The following is a 16,853-nucleotide window of genomic DNA, read 5'->3' on the forward strand; positions in this document are numbered from 1 at the left end:
CCCTCCCAGACCCTCCATGGCATTCCATCCTCTCTCCTGCGGACAAGTGGGAACAGGGCTGTGCACTCCAGACCCCCTCCCAGATGTGCACCCTCTCCCTCAGACAGAATCCCCCATATTCTTTCTCTTTATTGACCCCAGGGGGTCCAAGAAGGGAAAAATACAAAACCAGGTTCCTCCCAGATGATACCTTCTCAGGTGGACAATCTTGCCAGAGGTCTCTACCAGAAGTTCCTCCCCTTTCTTGCCCTCAGATAAAAAGTTCACCCACACACCCTCGTCTTTGTTTCCCTCATGGGCGCTGCAGGAGCCAGGAGGCGGTCTTGGTAAGGTGACAACTTCTGGGCTGATGGCATGAGGATAAAAGTTTAGATCCTTGCCACCCGAAAGCTGGAGCTTGAAACTGCTGCATCTTTGAAAATTACGGAGCTAGAGGATGGCACTTGAACAAAAGCCTTCCCATTGGAGAGTCGGTCTAACCACTATATGGTTACCCACAGTGGAAACTATGAGGGCAGGATGGCCAGGAGCTGCAGCACACAGCGAATTAGCAAACAATGAAAGCCACTTAGGCACGTAGGCTGGGATGAGGATTCAGAAGCACAGCCTATTATGTTATTAATAAGAGGTGAACGGCAGCAATTCTACCTGTCTACCAGGCCATTTTCCAGGCTGACTTGGACCTGTGACTGCACCCAGCACAGATTTGCTTTACCTGGCAGCTTCTCCGGGGTAGAACTGGTTTGTAAAAGGGAAGGGCCCTGGGTCAAATCCAAAAGAGGAACAAAGGAAAAAAGAACAGGACTCTGAAACCGACTTAGATCCAAAAGGATAGGGTCCAGGATCCACCAGTGGCTGGTACTCTTCTAGTTTTTTTTTTTTTTTGGCGGGGGGGAGGGAGGGAGGGGTGGTTCTCAAACCAGTCAGAGGAGCAAAAGGCAAAGCGTGGTCCCTGAGAGGTTCAGTAAAATATTTTCCCTTCCTGGGAGGCAGCAGTTTTGTTTTTAAAGAGAAAGAGCATTCTGAATGGGAAGAAGCCCAGCCCTGGGGCGTCTGAGTCCCTCCAACCCAGCAGCCAGGAAGTTGGAAACTCTGGGAAGGGGTCTGGGATGCTATCAGAGGTCAGGTGGCAGACTAGCTGCAGCCGCAAGAGAAAGTTCCGCACGGCGTGGGGTCTTCTCCACTAATAGGCCCGAAAGAGGAAGCGGCGGGGGCTTTAATCGGCCCCAGCAACCTCATAGCTTCACTACCTTAAACCGAGAAAAAAACAGGCTTCACACCTACTCCCTCCTTCCAGGAAGGGAAAGAAGGAGCGAAGGGAGCGAAGGAGCAGGACGACTCGACCACTCTTTCAGCTCTAGCGCTCTGCTCGCAAGGTTGAAAGTAACGGATCTTCGGGGCGGTAGAAACAGCAACTTGGTCCCGCTTCCGGCACCGCGGCTCGGTCCGCGCGGAGCAGGAGCTGCCAGCCGCGCGGGGCTGCAATGAAGCGCCCACTGGGGTCTCCGCGGCCCGGGAGAGGCTCGAGCGGAGAGGCTGGGACGCAGGACCCCGCGCGGCGCGAGGAGGGAGAGGACAGCACCCCCGCTTTTGCTCGGGCGCCGTAACCGGGTTCCCCAAATCAGCCCAGACCCGGGAGGGCCGGGCGGGCACCCCGCTCCAATCCTCCTCCATCTCCGGCGCAGCTCCGCCTGGTCCCTCTTCTTCCTTCCAGCACTCGAGATGCCCGGGGAGGACGCAGAGCCTCGCGGCCGCGGGCCCGATACTTACGTTCAGCTTTGGTCCCCGCTCCCTGGCTCCGGAGAGACCGCGCGAGCCCCGGCTGCGCTCGCGGGTCCCGGGAGCCCCGAATCCGCTGTCTGGCGGCGGCTGCGGCTGAGCGTCCGGCCCGGCAATTAGAGGGACGGGGACGGCGATACCCCGGCCGGCTCCCGCCTTCTGGCCCCCATCAACAGGCTCTAAAGGGCTTCAGACTTACTCATTTCCTGGATGTCAAAGAAACTTTTCCTCCTTATAAGAACAAAACACCCGCCTCTACTCCCGGCCGCGGAGGCTCCTTAAGGTGGACCATGAGGGGTAGGAGGGGCTGGACCCAGGGTCCGCCAGGGCGGTCTGCCCATCGACCACCCCAGAAACTCCAGAGGGGACAGCAGAACTGGAAGGTGATCGGGCGAGACGGAATCTGGCTACTGGAGTAATCTGGGGCGAATGGACAGGGAGTCAGGGGAAGACGCCCTTAAAAGTCGTTCTGGGCCGGCGGAAAGGAAGGGGTTAAGTTCCAGCACGCCTACTAGCGTTTTCCGCGGCGCGTTTTACAAGCTGTGGAATTCCAGGGGCCACCTATTTTGTCCTCTGGAGGGAAATATAAATCGAGACCCAACGCTGGCCCTTTTCTCTTTTGCCGCTTGAGTGGAGTAAAATAACTCACCAAATGCTATGATAAATGAATGCATCGTCTTTTCCTGAGTAACCGGGCACAAAGGAGAGTCATGACTAAATGCTTTTGTCTGTAGAGGGCGCTTTACTGTCTGAAGCCTGTTTACAGTTGGGATGTTAGACCCCTATTTAAGATGCGAGGAACAGGCCAGGAGGGACAGCAGCACCCGGTCATACTTGATGGGTTATGAAATCCATAACCTATTATCTTCTCTTTGTGACCTGCCCAAATTCCACAGCCAGTAAAAGTGGCTGGGAAGAGCTTGAATAAATCCTACGTAAGTGGCTTTGCGGGAATCAAACGGCATTGAGGGTACATTGGGGGAAATTATGAGAACACACTGTACGAATGATTATCACCATTGCCACTGCTGTTTGGTTTTAGATCACCTTCTTCCTCTCCTCAGCAAGCCAGCCAAATAGCTTTAACAGTCGCCTGGAAGACATTAGGCTGAGTCTGAAAGATAAACAGGCAATGAGAACAAGTTCTAAAAATAGACCCCCTGGCCCTTGGCCCAGGTTACTCTTGTTTTCAAGTTTCTGCTGCTGCTCGCAGCTCTTTCCTTACATCAGGGACAGTTAGGGCAGAGTTTTGGGGGCTGGTGGGGAGGGGTGGGGAATAGGGTGATCTGGGCAAACATTCTTGAAAGGGCGATGTATTTCCAAAACGTCTGCTAGTTGGATAGGTGGGGTATTCACCCACCTACCCCAAAGGAGGTGGGGGAAATTCCTGGGAGGTGGGGACCCTGGACTGAGCACCACTACGCATGCCTTGTAATCCTTGGGGTAAGAAGTCAGGGTTATGTGTGGTGGAACGCCAAGGTTCATGCTTGAATGCCCTCTGGGATTGTCCTGTGTGCAAAGTTGTTTCAGCATTTTCTATCTGGCTGTGTATGTTTGCTTATACAAGCAACATCTATTACCTTTGTTTTTCTTTCAGACCTGGTGATTTCACCCTCCGTGACCTGATGGTCAGCTTCAGCTCCACTCTGTTCTCAGCACAAGGTCCACTGTCCTAACCAGGCCCATGGCTGTTCATGAACTGGCCCCTACTTATCTCACCAAGCGCGTATCTCGTTCCATTTTCCACACCAAACTTCTTGTAGTTCTTGGAACTTGTGCTTCTCAGAATGTGATATGAGGTTTGTTTTCCCCCCTTGGATGTTCACATAGGCTCTATCTTCTGCCTGCAACCTTCACCCCACCTCTTCGTCCAACCTGTCACCCCTGATGCACACACACTTTTTCTTTGCCTGGCTAATGTGTGCTCAGTCTTAAGGTCTCCGAATAGGTGATTTCTCCCCTAGGAAGTCTTCCTTGAACCCGCATGCCTGATTTAGACACCCCCCCACCATGTAGTTTCCATATCACCCTGTGCTTATTCTAGAAAGGGTTTTTAAAAGACAGGAAAGTACAAAGATTCAACTTCTGGGAACATGAAGGGAATTCAGGGAACCTCTGCTGAACACAGAAATGCTGAAAAAAAAAAGTCAACAATTGAAAGAAAGAAAGGGGGATAGCTAGGTGTGAGACAGGAAGAAGGAACTCAGAGGCAAATAGGGGTATTTGACATGAATATAAATACAAATGGCTGAGGACTGGGGTTGGTACCCACTCAAGCCTTGTGTTCTAGAAAAGCAGAGATCTGGACTTGAGACCCCTGCCTAAATCTGACACCCTGGGAAGGATCTTAGGAGTGCCACAGCAAGGAAGTCTGTGGTTTGTCTGTGGGGCTCTGAATGAATTAAAAAATGTGTGCTATAGAAACTGAAACCACTAGTCTGCCTCTGTCATGCTTAGGTGTGAGGTTCCAATCTATATTACACATGTATCCAGGGAATCCTGAAGTCAAGAAAGAATATAAAAGCTGGTTCCAAAGTGATGAATCCCCTCAGTCCTGTCAGAAGCAAATGCAAAACACAGTTGTTTTTTTCTGATCTCTAACAGATAAAACAACTTCCATTGGACATGAGTTTATAATAAGAATTATAAACCCAACTAGGAAATGAACCACATGCGGGACTGGATCAGTAATAAACAGGAGATTAGCCCCTTAAGAACTTGAGGCAGTAGAACAATTTGAAAAAGACTATAAAATAGTTACCTTCAACATAATTACAGAGACAGAATGATAGAACATAGCACTATGAAAAAATAGGCAAATTTGAAAAAGTACAAATACAATATGTAGAAATAAAAAGTTTAGTCATTTACATTTAAAAAACCCTCAATGGGTGGAATTCTTTTTTTTTCTTAAGTCAGTAGTAATATATCAGTCAAAAGTACAATAAAAATAACTCATTAAAAAGGGGAAAATAAAGAAAAGTAACACACTAATCTCATTTATGAATACTATTTTAGAAATCCTAAATAAAATATTGACACAGAATCCCAGTAGCACATCAGAAGAATATTATATCACAAATATATCAAAAAAGAAAAATTGAAATATCATCACCATAGATCTGAAAAGCTATTAGAAAAAATTCATCATCCAAATATAGATAAACACTTCTGTAGTATGATAAAAGTGAAGAGTGAAATTCAGCTCCAAAGCTAATATCATGTTTAATGGGAAAATACTAGAAGGCTTCATGTTAAAATTAGTGCAAGGTAAGAATGTCCTCTTTCACCCCCACCCCCCTTCTTTTCAGATTTATCAATTAGGAATGTGTTAGGTTGCAAGGAATAGAATACCTGACTATAATTTTATGTGTGTCTAAGCCTACAAGAAATTAAACAAATAGGACTTTATTTTCCTCAGAGGAGAAGTCTGTATATAGGCTGCTTTAGTTCAATGCCTTCATAGTTTCAGGGCTGGTCAAAGGTTATGCACATTTACTCTTTTGCTATTTATTGCAAAATTGTCCTCCAAAGAAGTTTCACCAATTTAGACTCTCATAAATGCATGAGAATGCTTATTTCCCCACATCCTTTTCTGCATTGGCTATTTCCTAACCTTAATTAGTTTGCTTCTTTTATAGGTGAAAAAAGATATCTCAATGTCTTGATGTGCATTTCTTTAATTATCAATGCAAATGAGGCTGAACAGAACATTATTACTGACCTTTTTTTTAAATTAATTAATTAATTTATTTACTTATGGCTGTGTTGGGTCTTTGTTTCTGTGCGAGGGCTTTCTCTTGTTGTGGCAAGTGGGGGCCACTCTTCATCGCGGTGCACGGGCCTCTCACTATCGTGGCCTCTCTTGTTGTGGAGCACAGGCTCCAGACGCGCAGGCTCAGTAATTGTGGCTCACGGGCCTAGTTGCTCCGCGGCATGTGGGATCTTCCCAGACCAGGGCTCGAACCCGTGTCCCCTGCATTGGCAGGCAGATTCTCAACCACTGCGCCACCAGGGAAGCCCGACCATTTTTATTTATTTGTGAATAATCAGTAATAACTTCACCTATTTTTCTGTTGTCTTCTTGTGTGTGTGTGTGTGTGTGTGTGTGTGTGTGAAAGTAAATGGAATTTTTTTTCATGATCTTTGGTGCTAGACGTGACTTCACATTCCACAGTGAAAGGTGACTTGTGACCAACGCCGGACCAACTGCAGGACAACCTCACACTGTACTTCACAGTCAGGAATGTTGGAAACAAAAAAACCAAACAAACATGGGGACAGATTTCCTGTTCACCCCAGCTGTGGTTATCCCAGTATATGGAATAAAATACATGGCAATGGGAGAGACAGGAAGCCAATGCTAGTCATGAAGGGTCTGATGGATGGAAAAAAAGAGCATTTTCCTTGATTTGGTCAATCCCTCACCATCCTGAATTCACCTTTGCGTGCAATTTCGAGAGATAATAACAAGTTAGCTTATGGGGTTTTTTCTTTGGAACAGGCTGCTTTTCTGAGACCTCAAAGGTGTCCATTTTACAGGATGGATGATTTGCATTGGGCTATTTCTTTCCTCCAGGTTTGTGTTAGGAAACCACCTCCTACCCCTTCTTGGAATGTTGGTGCCAGCAGGGCCTTTGGAGATTTTTTACCAATAAAAATGAAACCCACCGAAGTTAGGTCACATACTCAAGTTCACATTATTGGTTAGTGACAGCATAATAATAGCTAAAACCTATACTACGTGTTAGGTATTGCTCTAAGCACTTTACATATGACAACTTGTTTAATTCTCATAATAACCCCATGTAATAGGATCATTAGCATTCCCATTTAACAGGTAAAGAAACAGGCCCAGAGAGGTGAAGTAACTTGCCCAAGGTCACACAGCTAATAAGCGGCAGAGTCAGGATTTGAACCAGGAACTTTGGCTCCAGAATCTTGCCTTCAACTACTATGCTAGCTATGTTGAAGTAAATCCCCTTCAAATGTACAAATACATTGAATTTCCCCAAGAATGAGATTATAATAGTTAGAGCATTTTTCAAACTTTTTTGAAAATACATTCTACCCCAGAATCCAATATACTCTCACATACAAGTACATTGTAAGTGAAAGACAGTTTCCTTAGAAGCAATTCTTATGCTTACTACATGTGATAGACTTTGGCGTGTTCCCTCTTCTTTTTCTCTTTGCATGTCTTATCCTTTTTTTAAAAAAAACGCAGGCCACAACTTACTCATGAGTCATGATCCACAATTTGAAAAATATTCTTCTTTAAACTATTCTAGTTCACATCTCTGTTATGAAAGCTGTTAGTGGTTTGTACTTGCTAAGTTTCCATCCACACACACTACTTGGAGAGTGGGAAAGACTGTTAGATAATTCCTATCAAGCTTATTTCTGGTCAGGAGGTATTCATTTCTCTCCTTGTAGTTAATGTCTAATGATGGTACACAGGTGCTTTAAGACAAATCACTATGCCATTACCTTAGGAAAATATTCATTCCCTCATTTGTTCATTCACTCATTAATTCATTCAATATATGAGCACCTACTATATGCCAGGCATTGTGCTAAATCAGGAGTTGGCAACCCTGGCTGGCAGGCCAACTCCGGAGCACCACCTGTTTCTGTAAATAAGGTTTTCTTGGATCACAACCAAGTCCATTCATTCATGTGTCTGCTTTTGTGCTTACGGCAGAGTCAAATAGCTGCTACAGAGACCGTGTGGCCTGTTGAAGCCCAACATGTTTCTTAATCTGATCCTTTATAGAAATAGTTTGCAGATTACGGTGCTAGATTCTAAAATACAATGGTATTTTAGGCTGGTGTCTACCATCCTGGATGTTTGAATTGTCCTGTTTAGCTTAAACTGGGTTTCAAGCTTGTTTGGCCGGCTTGGAGGGGGAGGCGTCGAGGCTTTTTGCCTCCTTTGCATTGCCTCAGAGAACACCTGTTCACAGTAGATGCTCAGCAGACATCTTTTGTTATTGAAAATAACAAATTATAACAAAAATAACAAAAATAACATTTTTGTTATTCGGTAGATCTGGCAGCAGATATTGGAAATAAAGCAACCTATCTACAGGGTAGAAAAGAGTTTATTCCTTTAAGATAGCAAGGAGTTTCACTTTACAGATGCTTATCTTCGCTGTTATGAGAAGCAAATTGTAATTTTTATTGAGTACCTACTGTGCATGCAACCCTGTGGGTAAAAAAAAAAAAGACTTGGTTCTTTGGCACTTGCATCAAAGATGGAAAGAGAAATGAGATACATGCATTTTATAGTAATACTTAATACTTCTGTTTGAGGACCTAGTGTATACTTGGAGATGATTTCATTTAACTACCTTAGAATCTTAAATATTTGTGTTCCAATAGCTTTTAGCTAGTCACTGATCACTCCCAAGAGTAATTCCTGTGTGCCTGAGTGCAAAGCTAATTGTATTTTTCCTTCCTTCCTCCCTCCCTCTCTTCCGTCCTTCCTTCTTTCTTTCCATTTTCCTTCCTCCCTTCCTTTACCAAACTTCCTGTTTTGAGTGTCTCTTATGGTTCAGCACCATAGATGTATTAAAGAAAAGAGTGGTCTTTCCAGTCTGGTGGGGGAGACATAGAAATAAACACATGATTATAATACAGTGCATTGATAGAGGGATGCTCAGATTGTCTAATAATACAGAGAAGGTGTGCCAAACAGGGGAAGACTTCCTGGAGGAGGTGACATTGAGTTGAGTCTTAAAAAATCTCACTGGACAAAGGAGATATAGGATATTCCAGACAAGGCACCAGCATACGTAAAGACTAGAGGTATTTGACAATATGGTGTTTTCAGCAGATAGTATTCAATAGAAATAAGAGCATTGGCCCATCATCGAAAGGATTTGTGCTTTGATTTTTTTTTTTTTTTGCCTACAATTCCCTCTCTTAACGTGATTATTAAAAATTCTATTTATTCACTTATTTACTTCTTCACTCATTTATTTAGTCAATTTATTTATTTGTTTGTTTATTTGTAGTAGGAACAGGTTGTATGGATCTATTCAGTCTTTTTAACCAAGCTAACCGGTTAGCTGGTTGGTTTGTAGGACATCAAACTGCAACCTTGGCCTGGCCTCTTGGGCAAGAAGCACCCACTGAATAAGCTAGCCTATCCAGTCATACCCAGGAGGAATCTGACCAACCGGGAGAGGTGCAGTTGCTGTTAAGCCAATAAAATTCAAGGCAGTTAAGATGACTGGGTTGTGACACTGTCTCCCTCTAGTAAGATCGACCGCCTGCTGTGGCAGATTGCCAACTGCTTCCACCTCATGCCTGACCTTTCAATCTTCCTAATAAATCTGCCCGAGCTTCGTTGCCTCCTCTGGTATCAAGAGGGGAGTTTGTATGGAGACCCTTTGGGAATCGATGTCAAATGCTCAGCAAATGTTCTGTTAAGTTAGGTCTGCAGCAGGCTGGAAAAGGAGCAGATTAAAGGAATAAAATATGGCCCAAACAGTTTTGGACAGCACTAGGCAGCTGGGTCTCTGTTCTGTCATTTAAGGTGAGCATGGGGTCGGCTGATAAATGATAACAATTTTCTGCAACACGTGGGCTTTTAATCTTCCCAGCAGCCCGGAGGAGAAGTGTTAGCTATGTTGACTGGAGCAGTTTTTCCCATGTTGTTTTTCAGTCTTTTTTTTTTTTTTTTTAAATGCTATTCTTGTCTGCTTACATTCTTTTTATTTATGTATGTATGTATGGCTGTGTTGGGTCTTCGTTTCCGTGCCAGGGCTTTCTCCAGTTGTGGCAAGCGGGGGCCACTCTTCATCGCGGTGCGCGGGCCCCTCACCACCGCGGCCTCTCCCGTCGCGGAGCACAGGCCCCAGACGCGCAGGCTCAGCAACTGTGGCTCACGGGCCCAGCCGCTCCGCGGCACGCGGGACCCTCCCAGACCAAGGCTCGAACCCGCGTCCCCTGCATTGGCAGGCAGACTCTCAACCACTGCGCCACCAGGGAAGCCCCTCCCATGTTGTTTTGGGGTCCCAAATGCAGTGTTTAAATTTCATGGATACTAAATCCAGTGATATCACAATGCCTATGCAAACAGGACCTGTGTTTGTCCTATTTTGTCTTTGGGTTGTTTTTTTTTTTTTTGCGGGGTGGGCGTTGGGGGGATAAAGAGTGCAAACTCGCTGCTTAAACAAATACGGTGAATATGTTAGGAGGATGCAAAGTATCTGGCAGAACCCGAGAGAGCAGGTGTTACTGGACCCGCTCAGGGACTGCAACCAGGATGTGAAGAGGCATCAGCAACCAAGGGAGCCCCTCCCCCAGCCCTCCCTTCCTCTCCTGAGCCTGTGGATTCCCCTTCTTGTTCATTTACTCGACTCCCCCCAGATTGCTTCTAGAACCTCTCTGATCCATTAGAGGAGTAGGTTTCTTTTAGGGCACAGTTGTTTTGCATTGCAGGCTGGAATTTCCATGCAGAGCCGCATGTCAGCGTTTCTGCTTTTCTGGAGTTTCACTTCACAGCCTCACTGGATGCTGTTGAAGAGGTGAACACTGTGTACAGAAAATGCCGGGGTTTTTTTGTTTATTTATTTATTTATTTATTTTTTATTTTTGGCTGTGTTGGGTCTTCGTTTCTGGGCGAGGGCTTTCTCTAGTTGTGGCAAGCGGGGGCCACTCTTCATCGCGGTGAGCGGGGCCTCTCACTATCGCGGCCTCTCTTGTTGCGGAGCACAGGCTCGGTAGTTGTGGCTCACGGGCCCAGTTGCTCCGCGGCATGTGGGATCTTCCCAGACCAGGGTTCGAACCCGTGTCCCCTGCATTGGCAAGCAGATTCTCAACCACTGCGCCACCAGGCAAGCCCCCAAAAATGCTGTTTTTATTACTGAGTCACAGCACATAGCTTATAAGTCCTAAGGAAGCTAAAAAAGAGGCACTTATATCCAGGCTTAAACCAGGAGCTTTGCATATGTATTACAGATCATGATCATATATTTAAGTTATCTGGCAGAACGAATGGCTGCGTCCTTGGCTCTCCCTGGTCCTTGAGTTTGTAGCTACTTCTCTGTCATTCTTCCAAAGGCTCCACCATTCACCCAGACCCTCATATCAACACTAGTGTCCACTGGTCCCTAATAGGGACCCCACCCTCCCTGTAGCAGGATTTTTGCATTCTTGCCTTGGTATCTGCCCAGTGCTATTTCCCACACTTGAGATTCCTTCTCTTTTCTTCTATGTATCTAACTCATATGTATCATTTAAGGTCAAGTTCAAGACCCTCGTCTACCATGTACCTTTCCCTTCTAATACTATCCTTCACAGGTCTTCCTTATTTCAGAACTCGTTCAGTAGTCACTCACTTAATAGTTATGTACTGTAGAGGAGTGATGGCCGTTTGTATTAGTTTGCTGGGGCTGCCATAATAAAGAACCATAGACTGAGTGGCTTAAACAACAGACCTTTATTTGCTTACAGCTCTGGAGGCTGGACATCCCAGAGCAAGGTGTCGGAGGGTTTGGTTTCTCCTCTCCGCTTGGCTTGCAGATGGCCTTCTTCTCACTGTGTCTTTTGTCTGTGTGCCCACATCTCTGGTATCTCTTTGTGTGTCCAAATTTCCTTTTCTTATAAGAACAGGAGTCAGATTTGGATTAGGGCCCAACCTAATGGCCTCATTTGTATTTATTCCCCTCTTTAAAGGCCTTATTTCCAAATACAGTCACATTCTGAGGTACTGAGGGTTAGGGCTCAGTAAGACCCTAACATAAGAATTTTAGGAGGACCCAGTTCAGCCCGTAACACCAGTGGAGACAGGGCTGAACTAGAGAAAAAGTGATCCTTGTTCTCTTGTTGTTTGGCAGCCTGGTAGAAAAGATGAAACTGAGCAGGACCCTGTGGGGCCCTCATGGGTACAAAAGCCTTTCCTGCCTCCCGTTTCTTATTTGTAGGAAAAAGGCTTCAGCCTCCTAGAGCTTTCCTGAGTTCCAAAGGGCAGATTCAAACAGTTACTAATTAGGGAATGGAGGGAATGCAGAAACAAAGAAGAAACAATAATGTATATCCCAACAAAGGATGTACATAACAATGTATCTCTGAGTTCTTCTATATGAACTAGGGCCTCCACCTGGGTGGAGGATGGTAACTTCTGGCTGAACATAAGCAGGAGGAACCCAGACTGGTTGGAACCTGAAGGCTGATGACTGAGATTCCAGGAACACCACCTTTGTTACCTCACCACCAACCAATCAGTAGACGATCACACCCTGTAGCCCACGCCCCAAATTTTGCCTATACTTTTCCTCCCTACCCCCCCACCCCCCCACCCCGTTCTGGCTTTTTCAGCATGAGCTGGCGGTTCTCCTTGTTGGACCCTTGCAATAAACCTTTCTCTACTCCAAACTCCGACTGTTTCAGTTTGTTTGGCTTCACTGTGCATTGGGCACACAAACTTGGGTTCGACAACAAGGACAGATAGGAAACAACCATTTCCATGAATACATAATTAATTACCATGTGGGATGATCCAAGAAGCAGAATTCGTTGTACTTGAAAAGGTAGTCTGGTGTTGGGGGCAGGTCAGGAAGGTCCCCTGAGGAAGCGAGATCTGAAGGATGGATGGATGGAAGTTAGTCAGGTGAAGAGGGAGGGTCGAGTATTCCAGACAGAGAGATCAGCCTTTGTGAATGCCAAGCAGCAGGAAAGAACATGACATATACAAGGAATTGAAAGAAGCCATTGAAGAAGCAAGGAGTGAGTGGTGGGAGAAGGCACCAGAAGGCTAATGGGGCCAGATTACACAAGATATTATGTTTTGACATCCTCATTTCAGTGCTCAGGCATCCTGCCTTGGACTGTTTAAAATTTTTTTGTGTGTGGAGGAGAGGAGGCAAGTATGTTTTGCTTCTCTTTATGATCCTTTAGTGGGGAGAGCCTTTTGACTCTGATGCCAAAAGCTCAGCTTCTCTGTACCACCAGTGCAGGATCAAATCTTGGAGACAGAGTTTTGGGTGAAGTAGAAAAGGATAGCTAGATTACTTTGCCCGGCAAGGGGAGACACAGCGGGTTCCTGCCTAGAAAAACTATATGTCCCAACCCAGGAGGATTTGATGAGGAGTTTTATGACAATACTTCCCAAGGGTGGGGTTGCTGACAAGATTAGGGTGTGTGCAGGGTCTCAGGTGGTCGGGTCTCCTAATCTTGATGAGCTTTTTTGGTCCCTTTAATCTTGCCTCAGGTGGTTTCTTGGGTGCTCCTCCCTTGATTAGCAACTGTTCAAATCTGCCCTTTGGAACTCAGGGAAGGTCATGGAGGCTAGAGTCTTGCGTACTAGAAATGGGGGACAAAAAGGCCTCGGTGCCCGGGAGCCCCACAGGGCCCCGATCGGTTTCAAATCCTTTATAGTCTCCACAGCGTGCAGGAGAGGACTGGGCATATAGTAGGTGCTCAGTAAATAAATTAAGTGGGTGTCATGAGAAATGAGATTGATAGAAGCACTATTATTTGTCGAAATAGGGGCTGACCCAATCTGGAGAGAGTTTCTCCCAAAGGCTCTAGAAGGTGAGGACTTTTGGTAGTATGATGCCACCTAGTGCTCCTTTTTATTACAACAACAAAGGGGAGCAGGGTGATGAGTAGTCTTCTTCCATAATCTGGAAAACTGGAAATGAGGCATTTTCTTACATCAGCATAAACTAATTTGTCCAGGCGCCCATCCTCTCATTCACTCATCCAGCCTTGTTGATGTCCACATGCATCTCTTTCCTGTGAGTCGAACATGTCACGTTCCTTTCTACCTCCAGTGGTTCCCTGATTTCCCATGTTCCGTCTTTCTGTCCCCACATCATAAGTAATACTCTCAGGAATCAGAGTCTAGAGTCCCTGAGCCACCCATAGTGCTTGCTGTCAAGAGGGCCTGTTGTAAATGATACTATCACATCATGTTAGAATTAATTGTAGATTTTCCTTTCTCTCTTTTCCCCAAAGCCAGATTGTGAATGCAAAGGGGAGTGACTCTGCCTTAGTCACCTTTGTGGTTCCTGTGGCCAACCTTGTGCCTGCTAAAGTGTTTTCTGGACTGAATTGCTGTCACCCTGGCAGTCATCTGCTTGTGAAACGTCCCTTAGGAAATGGGGAGACACATAGCCCCACAATTGACACCAGTAGAAGATATGCGTGGCCAGGGCCTTCTAGGTCTTTCTTTATGGCCATGTACCTTCAGGAGTGTTATGGAGTCTCTCTGGATCATGGTGGTCCCACAAGCTGGTCCCAGTGTATACTCAAATTTTCTGTAAACACACAAAGCAGCCTGAGTCGTGTTTCCTGCTCCATCTTCAGCTCGTTTCTATTAGCTTGGCTTAAAGTTTGGTTCAACCTGCTTCTCCAGCTTCATCTGCCATCTCTTTCACCATTTTCCTGCACATTATGCCTCAGTCATATTTTTGTTCTGTTTGTCCACCAGATATACAGTCTCTGTTCATGAATGAGATATTGTACAAATGTTAACTTTCCCCAAATTAATTCATAAATTCCATGAAGTTCCAATTAATATTTCTCATGAGGAACTTGAAAAACATCCTGAAAATTATATGGGATAATAAAGATTTATGAATAGCCAATGCAATTTTGGCAGCGCAGGAATGAGAGTTCTGCCCTTTAACCATGACGACTGGCTACAAAACCAAAGTAATAAAACCCTGTGGAACTGGCACAGGACTAAACCAGAGAGCTCAGAACAGATCCATCTATATTTGGGAACAAAGATGTTGAAAAATGGGCTCACTCCATTGAGAAAAATAAAATTGGATCCTTATCTCACACCACATACAAAGGTGAACTCCAGAAGGATTACAGAACCAAATGTGAAAATTATTAAGCTAACAGAAGAAAATGATAGAGAATACCTTTATGACCTTGGGGTTGAGAGGAACTTATTAAATTATACTAAAAAAGCATAAAAAGATGAAGGGCTATAAAATTAAAGATTATTGTTCTACAAAGGACATCACAAGCAATGTGTCCAGTCTTTGAAAACAGATTAATATCTAGACTTTACAAAGACCTTTTGCAAACCAAAAAGAAAAAGAGCAATAGAGAAATAGACAAAGGCTATAAATAGACAGTTCACAGAAGGGAACCCCAAGTGTCTTATGAATGTATGAAGAAATGCTCAATTTCACTCATAGTCAGAGAAACGCAAATTAAAACAAAAATGTGTTGACACGACTTCCATGATATTGACAGAAATTTAAAAACTGGCTAATCAGATGAGTCAGTATTTGTAAGGCACTGAGAATAGTATCTGGCACTTAGTAAACACTATATGACTGTTTATGAATACATAAACTACCACATGCTGGCAAGGATGGGAGTGGGGGACAGAAACCCTTATACTACACGCTGGAGTGTGGTGTAGTGCAGCAGTTCTGGGGTGCCATCTAGCAGTACTTGGTGAAGTCAAGTACCCAGGGCTTCCACCAGGCTACTAGGTAACTTTATGCCATGGGAAAATACTGTCCACCACAGTATGAATTTGAAGAATGCATACCCTCTGGATAGTCACAGCCTGTAGGTTCATGGCTTGACTAAGAAACAAAGCTTTTGTGGGAACGAAAGGACATGTCTTCCTCCAGCAGGGCACATGACATGGGCAAGGGGGTAGGGTCTGTCTTTCTGCCCCCACTGGCCCTCTGGCTGGATGTCATTGTGCAGGACAAGTTGAATTTGATGGCCCTGTGCATCCCCTATGGTTTTAACAATTTCACTCATAGGCATATATTTCAGAGGAGTTTGTACACAGGTCCATGAAGGACCACTGCCAAGGATGACCATGGCTGCATTGTTTGTGGTATTGGAGAGGTGGAGTCAGCCTTGGTATCCAGCACTTGGAGGCTGGAAGTAAAAGGTGTGGGTGTCCAACATGGAAAGCTATGCAGCAATAATTAGCAATAAACTGGGATTACAACTGAAACAGGGGTAGAGCCTTAAAAAGAATGTTGAGCGAAAACAGTAGAAAACAAGATGATCTCTAAAGTCCAATAACCATTATTACAATTTTAAAAAATGCACTTATGGAAAATGCTATACATTTTTCAAAAATATATATCCAAGCACAGTAGCATGAATTCCTATGGGGGCTGAGGATGAGGCATGGGAGTAGGGGTGAGGAAAATGAGAAAAAAGAATACAAGAGAGGCGTCTTTAAAGAATTTAATTACTCCAACTCTGCACCTTAAGTCTAAACGGGGTGGAGGAGGAGGGAGAGGGAGAAAGAGAGAGAGGGAGAAGGAAAGGGAAGAGAAAGGGTCTTTAGACATGACCCCCAGATACAGGCAGATTTTCACGATGTGGCTCCACATATGTTTTTCCAGGGTACCTCGACCTCTGCACCCTATTTTCCTCACCACTAGTGACTGAACCCTTTGGGGGCAGGGTCTGTGTTTTCTCTACCTTAGTTTTCCCCGTGTCCTGCACACAGTAGCTGCGTCGTAAGGGTTTGAATCGACTCGAACTGGGATTATTTCTTGTTCCCGTGACCGAGTCACTTTGTGACAGAGGGCAGAGGGAGGCTGCCGGTCTTTCCTTCATCCAGAACCCTCTGATCCACAGCTCCTTCTAAGCGTCAGTCCTTCGTTCCCCGTTATCTGCTTCCGGGTCGTGCCTTGCATCTCCTTTCTCGGGGGTTGCTAACTTCTGCGCACGCCCTGGGACTCCTCCCAGCGGCCCGGAGGCACCGCCCCTCATCTCCCTGGTCCCGCCCTTTACAGGATATTTGCGTGCGACTCTGAGGAACACCGCCCAGGCGCCGGCCTCGGAGGCTCCACCCCTTTCGAACATTCGCTAGTGCCTCCAGAGGGCATGGCGGTTGCTCGGAGACCGGAGGACGCGCCGAGCGGCGGGTTTCCGCCCCCTGCAGGGGATAGAAATAACGTGGCGCCGTTCAGACGCTGGGGGCGGTGCACAGCCCTTCCTCAGGCTCCGGCCCAGCTTGCGCGTTCTCCACAGCGGCTCTGAGGCGACCCGCAGAGCGCGTCAGGAGGATGGCCGAGGTCAGAAGTCAGCGCCCCTCTTTCTGTCGCGTCTCGTTCGAC

General features: G+C 45.7%; 1 protein-coding gene and 1 long non-coding RNA gene across 13 annotated transcripts in view; both read right to left on the reverse strand.

The window, feature by feature from the left end:
* The window catches only part of ITPRIP (inositol 1,4,5-trisphosphate receptor interacting protein), a 60,755-nt gene extending 57,428 nt beyond the window's left edge, over nucleotides 1-3,327 (reverse strand). For 4 of the 11 annotated variants that reach the window (XR_014249254.1, XR_014249255.1, XR_014249258.1 and 1 more), the window contains exon 1: nucleotides 1,771-2,420. The gene's annotated coding sequence lies outside the window, so the exon portion shown is untranslated. The other 7 variants (XR_014249256.1, XR_014249257.1, XM_082408372.1 and 4 more) reach the window with 4 other exon arrangements.
* Nucleotides 3,328-11,211: 7,884 nt separating this feature from the next.
* LOC309635673 lies at nucleotides 11,212-16,819 on the reverse strand. 2 transcript variants are annotated; one of them, XR_014248961.1, is made up of 4 exons: nucleotides 16,213-16,819; nucleotides 13,979-14,235; nucleotides 12,277-12,370; nucleotides 11,212-11,390 (listed from the first exon to the last, which is right to left on the reverse strand). It is a non-coding gene; the product is annotated as an uncharacterized lncRNA (long non-coding RNA). The 2 variants fall into 2 exon arrangements; XR_014248962.1 differs by having other exon boundaries at nucleotides 13,979-16,819.
* Between the last annotated feature and the right edge of the window lie 34 nt (nucleotides 16,820-16,853).

Source organism: Balaenoptera borealis (genome assembly GCF_965194805.1).
Source record: "Balaenoptera borealis genome assembly, chromosome: 10".
NCBI classification, from domain to species: Eukaryota; Metazoa; Chordata; class Mammalia; order Artiodactyla; family Balaenopteridae; genus Balaenoptera; species Balaenoptera borealis.